Here is an 8871-nt window from a genome sequence, read left to right as displayed (position 1 = left end):
CCAAGACATCAAAAAAAGTAAATTTGATGGCATAAGTATTTGGCATTGAAAAGTCTCTTAAAATTGCATGATCTGTCTGAACCTTGAAATTTACATTTTTTGACTCTCACATCCTATTTGTTTATTTAACGCTGACCAAAAGCTCTGGATCGCTTTGCAAATCATAAGTTAAAGGAACATTAAACTCAAAATTACGCATAGATAAATTAAAGGAAAAACAGGCTTTTTTTTTTTATCTGTGGAAATGATAGTGTTTCCAGTCACCCCCAGAGGGGCTGGAGTACATTACTTGAATGGGGAACACTAACATGCATTAGCGATTTATATATTATTTATATCTGTTTCTAGTTATTAAAGAACACACAATATAAACAACATGCAACAGGCTTTTCAACATATATTTTGATCTGATGCAATGCAGTGAATGATTTCTAATGCATACATAAAAAGAAATCAACTTGAATGTATATTTGTGCATGTAAAATCTTTTTCTTTCAGGAAAGTAGCCATTCCACAATTTACTACTCAATCATTTACCTTGAAACTTTAAATTGTGATCTTGTTCCAGTATTCCTCCGCCTAAACTAATGACAATAATAAACTTTAATAACATGAAAGGTCCGATCCTATAAACCCCTTGCTTATTTGTTTTCAGGGCAGTAGTTATAAGGGGCATTTAACACACTGTAATTACAAGACATTTGTTGTCTTGCTAAAAAAAATTAACGTCAGCCAAGTGTAAACACTTTTACTAACAATAGTGTTTTTTGTTTTGTTTTTTTTAGTCCCCAAGCTTCACTCACCAATTGACTTATTTGGAAGAGCCAATCAAGACTTGTTACTAGAGTAGACAAGGCTAGCCACGGTCATTATGTTAGTAAAACTGCATTTACTTGTAGGCTTGTATATGAATTCGGTATTTATTTCACAATCTAATGCCAAATATATCCAAGGGCAGCAAAATTTGGCTATTTTTCCACGCCAGATTTATTATTGTTAAAGTGTATGAGACAAATATCTGTGCAAATTCAGATAGTCGTGTGTTACACTTTAAGGCTATTCAATCCGGCGCTGAAAATAGCAAATATCGATACCCGCGGATATTTTCGGCATTCTTTGAAACAAATTCTGCATTCATGCGGCTGCCTATTGATTTTTAGTCCCTTATTCCATAATCTTTGATGAGGCCAACTAGGCAATTTATATGTAGCAGTCTTAACCTTGAGAATTCTGCAGTGTACATTTTCAGTTCTGAGATTTAGAAAACCCACAATTTCCAGTGATCAATTAGAAGAAAAGGAGGCAAAATTAAATGATATGTTTATTGCAAAGTTGTTTTCATACATGTAATTACACAATTTATGTTAAAACTTCAAGGCCTCGATCCGATATAAATCGTCGCCCGCAAAAGCCGGCGATGCCAAATTTTGCGCAGGTTTGGTATCCTATATACGGCGTAACTTAGAAGTTACGCACGTATATTTCTGCCTTCGCCCGTCATTTTTTGGCCCATAGACTGACATACAAAACACGCAGTTTGGTATCCAATATACAGCGTAAGTACTTACGCGCGCAGATTTCAGAAAATCTACTCCATTCTCATATCGCCACAAATTGAAGGCGCAGCAACCCTTGCACTAACTTAGAAACCAACGTAACTCTCTGAAGGCCTAACAAGTGCATGCTTAACAACATACATATCAGCAGCTTGATCACAAATAGTTAACCTCTTCAAAGCATTTATTATTCCTGCCCCTGCAAGTTTGTCAAACCAATCACAAAGGGGTGCATCATGGGGCACAAGGGGTGCTTGAAGCCCTAAAATCCCTTGTTGTTCCGTCTACACATGCTGATTCTATAGTTGCTGCTGAGGTCCATGGTGATGGTGCAGCCCCTGCTGCAGCTGGTCATCGAATTACATACTGCGGATTTCCACTGCATGTAAGTGAAACTACTACATCCCACCCCCATTCCCTTAACCACCCTAATTACTGAAAATATATAATTAGTTCAATTCATGTTTTGGTCACTATGATTTATTGACTATCATTTCAAGGAATGAAAAATGGATGTTTATACCTTATGTTCACACCTTCTGTAAATACATTATTATTTATGATATATATACCCATGTGCAGGGATAGGCAAGGTGTCCTTCACTTAAGGTCTTTACCTTAGAAAATGTCCGCCACAGCCTTGGGTCGTGCCTATCCCTGCACATGTGTCAATTTCTATTGGATGTGTGAAACCTTGATTTACATCTTAAAAGTGAATATCACTATATGTACCCTTCATACACAACTATGTGGTTTAGAGAACATGAATATGTCATAAACATGATGATATTACCTTTTTTGGGCCATTTCCACACAGGCCTTATTATATTTTTCAAAAATATTAGTGTACTAAAACACCCCTCACATGGATGTGGATGACAATTATATGGTAAATAACAGAGGACAAGATTTAGGATGAAATATAACATTTTTATTTTTTTAGGCTTCTTAGATGAGGGGGCTGAGGGGCCTGGAGTGGCTCTCCTGGGTTGTGTGGATTCAGAGGATTCTGCAGGAGTGCTGGCCACAGATGAGAGGCTGGAGGCATTGTCCTGCTGGTGTGTGAAATGCTCCACCAACACACCCAACAGTTGGTTTTGTTCCCGCCATCTGTTGTCAGTCTGCATCTGCATGTCCGAAATAACTCTCATCATCTGAGATTGGTTCTGGACTATACCACTTAAAGATGCTGCCATGTCCCTTTGCAGCTCAATGGAACGCTGGAGTAAAGTCTGTTGGCTCCTGTAAAACCTGCGTTGGTCTCTCTGCATTCTCTCGCAGGTTGATGTGAGCCTCCTCTGGAGGGCAATGTATTCGTCGCCAAGGGCAGAAGTCAGAGGATCTAAAGGCTGTTCACCAGCAGGGATTATAGGCGCAGGTTCACCTCTAGCTGCTGTTGCATCTGGAACTATGACAGCTGTTTCTTCAGGAGGAGGAACATGAGCTGGTGCCTCAGGACGAAATATGACAGCTGGTGCCTCAGGAGGAACTCCAAGAGCTTGTGCCTCAGGGGGAACTCCAAGAGCTGGTGCCTCAGGGGGAACTCCAAGAGCTGGTGCCTCAGGGGGAACTCCAAGAGCTGGTGCCTCAGGGGGAACTCCAAGAGCTGGTGCCTCAGGGGGAACTCCAAGAGCTGGTGCCTCAGGGGGAACTCCAAGAGCTGGTGCCTCAGGGGGAACTCCAAGAGCTGGTGCCTCAGGGGGAACTCCAAGAGCTGGTGCCTCAGGGGGAACTCCAAGAGCTGGTGCCTCAGGAGGAACTACAATAGCTGGTGCCTCAGGAGGAACTACCACAGCTCTATGCTCCTCTTCATATGCTGGAGCTCTTCCAAGGGAAGCGGATGGTGGAGCTCTCCGGGTGGACTGGTAGTCCCATTGACGACTGGTGTGCGACCACTCAGCCTGACCAGTTTGTATGTCCTGGTGGTAAAAGTCCTGACTGGCATGATATTGTGAGGGGGGGTAAAGACATCTACCCTTTGGGGATGCCTTGGCTGCCCCTCATAACCAAAAGAATAGTCCTCCGGCCAGGGCTCCTCTTCAAAACTTGGTGGCATGACGTATGGGTCCTCAACAGAGGCAATCCAACCCACCTCATGCCTGGGAGCATACTGTTGAGGGATTCTCTGGCCTGGTGGTTGTGGTGGAGCCATTCTCTGGTCTGGTGGTTGTGGTGGAGGCATGCCCATTTGCACCCTGGTGACAGGAGGTTCTGTGGAGGAGTCAAGTGATGAGAGGTATTAGTACAATCATATATATATCCATGTGGGCATACAATGCACATTGATACATGCTAGGGCCTATACTCATTCTCATGTCAAACTCTATAACATGCATGCGCACATTGTGATTTGTGATATGAGGGATTTGAATATGCAAAGTATACATGTATGTGTTTCATACAATAGTTCTGCCTACATGTCAGTGATGGAGAAAATGTGTTCTTTAAGTGACACTATGGTCACACAATTTCCTTTAGCCTGATATAGGCACATAACGTGCTTTCTTGAGCTAAAAGTATTGCGATGGCTATAGTATTATATTAAATGGACATTAAACCCATTTTGATTCTTTCATGATTCAACTAGAGCATGCAATTTTAAACAACTTTGTAATTTACTTCCATTAGCTACTTTGCTTCATTCTCTTGATATTCTTAGCTGAAAAGCATATCTAGATAGGCTCAGAAGCTTCTGATTGGTGGCTGCACATCAATGCCTCATGTGATTTTGCTCACCCATGTGCATTGATATTTAATAAACAAAGAATAACAAAATAATGAAGCAAATTAGAAAATAGAAGTAAATCGGGATGTTGTTTAAACTGTATTCTCTATCTGAATAATGACACAAAAAGCTTTGGTTTAATGTCCCTTTAATGTGAAATCTAATTGTAGATGTTTTTGTTAGTAGGCCAAATACCATGCTCCTCATTGTGTACATGAATGTGTGACATTATAGGATGTTATATCTCAAATACATATAATACTGGTGTGTGGGATGTTACTCACCAGCATGCTGTGCTGATGTTGCAGTCCCTGAGTCACGAGCCCCTGGAATTCCACAGACTGCTGTGACGCTCAGGGACCTCCGAATGATCTCCTGCCACTCATTATATTCCGTCTCCTGGGGAGGACCACCGCCTGTTCCCCTCTGGTGCATGGCTTCTTGGCCCATTTTCTCCTTCACCCGCCTCTTGCAGTCATTCCACCTTTTCTTGAGCCCATCCACATTCCTCCTCTGCTGGGCCATGCTGTTGACTGCCTCCTCGACCCTCAGCCATGCATCTTTACGCCTTCGGGCAACTCCTTTGCCCTTCTCTTGGCCAAAGAGGGCAGTGTGGTTCTCCATGACGGCCTGGACTAGCGCGAGGTTTTCGGCAAAAGAGAAGTTGGGGCACCTCATGCGCTCCTCGTCCTGGGCCGCCTGGCTCCCTCCCTGGGATGTCCCTGGTGTGGGTTCCTCCCTATCCTCTCCCCCCTTCTATCCCCATGTGAACCCTCTATCCCTCTTCTGAGTGTGCCTGGCCTTGGGGCAGCCCCACTCCCATCCTCCCTTCTAGCTCTCCCTCTCCCCACTCACTCCCTGACAGGGACCCTGCTGCTCCTCCTGTCCATAATCCGCTCCCTGCAACTCCCCTTCCCTCCTCCCCCCCGCCCTAGCTCTCCCTACCATCCTCAAACTACACACATTCACTCCCACTTCAATCACACACAATCACAACCAAACACTCAGCCTTTCACACTGTAAAAGATAAATAAAAGTGTTGTGTATTTTGTATATGTGTGTATGCAAAATGTGTGCGATATGTAAAAAAAAAGTGTTACTAAATGTACAGGCTTACCAATCCAACAATCCGACCTAACTAACTTAATGAAATGCTCCTCTCTCACTACTCTTACCACTAATCTCTACTCACTGTAGTGCTGTAGCTCCAAGAACCAACCAAACACACTAAAGAAAATGACCGCTGCGCATGGGTTTATGTATGAATATTGAATGGCATAATTACGTGTCGCATCTTTTAGAACTGGCCGTTGTTTTTTACGATTCGTAGGCTAATTTGCATAAAACTACACTTTATTGAGACTTTACGTGAACAAAATACTGGCGTAAGTACTTGTGACGACTAAAAAGTGTATTTGCGCACATTTTAGTTGATCGCCGGTTTTTGCTACTTACGCCAGTTTAGCATCTGACGGCGCAGTATATTGGATAGGTCGAGTTGCGAGGTGAAATTATGGGTGGCGCAGGTTCTCTCGCTTGCGCCGAAAACTACGACCTATATCGTATCGCGCCCCAAGCTGTTTACTGTGCAGAGTTTGTCACAAAGAAGCAGTACTGGGATGATAAGTATTGCGATGTTAATACTTGTTATTGAGTCAGGACTACTTTTGTCTTGTATGTGGAATTTTTCTGGGAGCTTGAGATATAATGTAATCTAATATTTTTTTTCACTCACAGTCTAGTGGCAACATAGTATTTAGATACTAGTGGGTTATACTGACTCATTCTCGCTTGCAGTCAGTAGAAACTCAATAAAACTTCTTGAGGGTACATCATCTTCATCTTACATATTCCTTTTCCTATCTCATTCAACACTTTTTCTACCTATTTAGATTGACAGTGCTGTTCAATATCTTCTGCAGTTGAGAATGTTATTGTTTTCTAGTAATGATCTTTCTCAGTACAGTGTGGTTGCAACTGCAAGAGGGTGGCCACCTCTTACCTTCAGCTTGTTGGACTTGACATGTTAGCTATACAATAGCATTCCTTGGTGGTGCTTCCTATAGATGGACATACTGTGGTATTTCTGTCAGAGGTTTTCCAGCATACCAAATGGACAGTTCTATAGACCTAAATGTAATTGTAAAGACACATTTTTAGAATTTTAGAAAAGGTAATTGTGGTACTATTGATTTAAATTTCAAAACAAAGTAAAAACATAAAGCGAATAATAGGGGACATTAGGGAACCTTAACGGGACATAAAATCCCCCAAAAATGTTTTAATTATAGAGAGAACACAATTTAAAAAAAAAATGTGTATTGTTCTTATTTTATTCTTTGTTGAATAGATACCTAGGTAGGTAGCATGCACATGCCTGAAGCACTACATCACAGGAAATAATGCTGCCATCTAGTGCTCTTGCTAATGTATAACATTGTTGCAAAACTGCTGCTATATAGAGCTGCGGACATGTACACACTCCTTAGCTTACATCCCTGCTTTTTAAATAAGGAGAACAAGAAAATGAAGAAAAAAAAATTGTATGTTCTATCTGAATCATGAAAGAAAAAAATCTGGGTTTTACGTCCCTTTAAAGACACCCACTATTGGCAAAAAGATTTTAAAAAGTCATATAAACTGAAAATCTAACAAATAGCTATTTCTTCTGTTAAGTGTGATCAGTCCACGGGTCATCATTACTTCTGGGATATTACTCCTCCCCAACAGGAAGTGCAAGAGGATTCACCCAGCAGAGCTGCATATAGCTCCTCCCCTCTACGTCACTCCCAGTCATTCTCTTGCACCCAACGACTAGATAGGATGTGTGAGAGGACTATGGTGATTATACTTAGTTTTATATCTTCAATCAAAAGTTTGTTATTTTAAAATAGCACCGGAGTGTGTTATTATCTCTCTGGCAGAGTTTGAAGAAGAATCTACCAGAGTTTTTGTTATGATTTTAGCCGGAGTAGTTAAGATCATATTGCTGTTTCTCGGCCATCTGAGGAGAGGTAAACTTCAGATCAGGGGACAGCGGGCAGATGAATCTGCATAGAGGTATGTAGCAGTTTTTATTTTCTGACAATGGAATTGATGAGAAAATCCTGCCATACCGATATAATGTCATGTATGTATACTTTACACTTCAGTATTCTGGGGAATGGTACTTCACTAGAATTACACTGTAAGAAATACATAAAGCTGTTTAATAACTAGAGATTATGTTTAACGTTTTTGCTGGAATGTAAAATCGTTTTCATTTACTGAGGTACTGAGTGAATAAATGTTTGGGCACTATTTTTCCACTTGGCAGTTGCTTAATCTGTTTTCTGACAGTTTCTGTTCTCCCTCACTGCTGTGTGTGAGGGGGAGGGGCCGTTTTTTGGCGCTTTTACTACGCATCAAATATTTCAGTCAGCAACTCATTGTATTCCCTAAATGATCCGGTTCATCTCTACAGAGCTCAGGGGTCTTCAAAACTTATTTTGAGGGAGGTAATTTCTCTCAGCAGAGCTGTGAGAATTATAGTTTGACTGAGATAAAAAACGTTTATTCTGTAATTTGTTTCCTGCTTTCAGAATTTGTTATCTTTGCTAATGGGATTAAACCTTTGCTAAAGTTGGGTTATTTACAAGGATTGAGGCTATAACTGTTTCAATTTATTAATTTTCAACTGTCATAGATCTTCTGTGCTTCTTAAAGGCACAGTACGTTTTAATATTATTCTAATTGAATTGTATTTCCAAGTTACAAGTTTATTTGCTAGTGTGTTAAACATGTCTGATTCAGAGGATGATACCTGTGTCATTTGTTGCAATGCCAAAGTGGAGCCCAATAGAAATTTATGTACTAACTGTATTGATGCTACTTTAAATAAAAGTCAATCTGTACAAATTGAACAAATTTCACCAAACAACGAGGGGAGAGTTATGCCGACTAACTCGCCTCACGTGTCAGTACCTACATCTCCCGCTCAGAGGGAGGTGCGTGATATTGTAGCGCCGAGTACATCTGGGCGGCCATTACAAATCACATTACAGGATATGGCTACTGTTATGACTGAGGTTTTGGCTAAATTACCAGAGCTAAGAGGTAAGCGTGATCACTCTGGGGTGAGAACAGAGTGCGCTGATAATATTAGGGCCATGTCAGACACTGCGTCACAGGTGGCAGAACATGAGGACGGAGAGCTTCATTCTGTGGGTGACGGTTCTGATCCAAACAGACTGGATTCAGATATTTCAAATTTTAAATTTAAACTGGAAAACCTCCGTGTATTACTAGGGGAGGTGTTAGCGGCTCTGAATGATTGTAACACAGTTGCAATACCAGAGAAAATGTGTAGGTTGGATAAATATTTTGCGGTACCGACGAGTACTGAGGTTTTTCCTATACCTAAGAGACTTACTGAAATTGTTACTAAGGAGTGGGATAGACCCGGTGTGCCGTTCTCACCCCCTCCGATATTTAGAAAAATGTTTCCAATAGACGCCACCACAAGGGACTTATGGCAAACGGTCCCTAAGGTGGAGGGAGCAGTTTCTACCTTAGCTAAGCGTACCACTATCCCGGTGGAGGATAGCTGTG

This window comes from Bombina bombina, chromosome 1 (assembly GCF_027579735.1).
Source record: "Bombina bombina isolate aBomBom1 chromosome 1, aBomBom1.pri, whole genome shotgun sequence".
Taxonomy (NCBI): Eukaryota; Metazoa; Chordata; class Amphibia; order Anura; family Bombinatoridae; genus Bombina; species Bombina bombina.
This window is presented reverse-complemented; position numbering follows the sequence as displayed.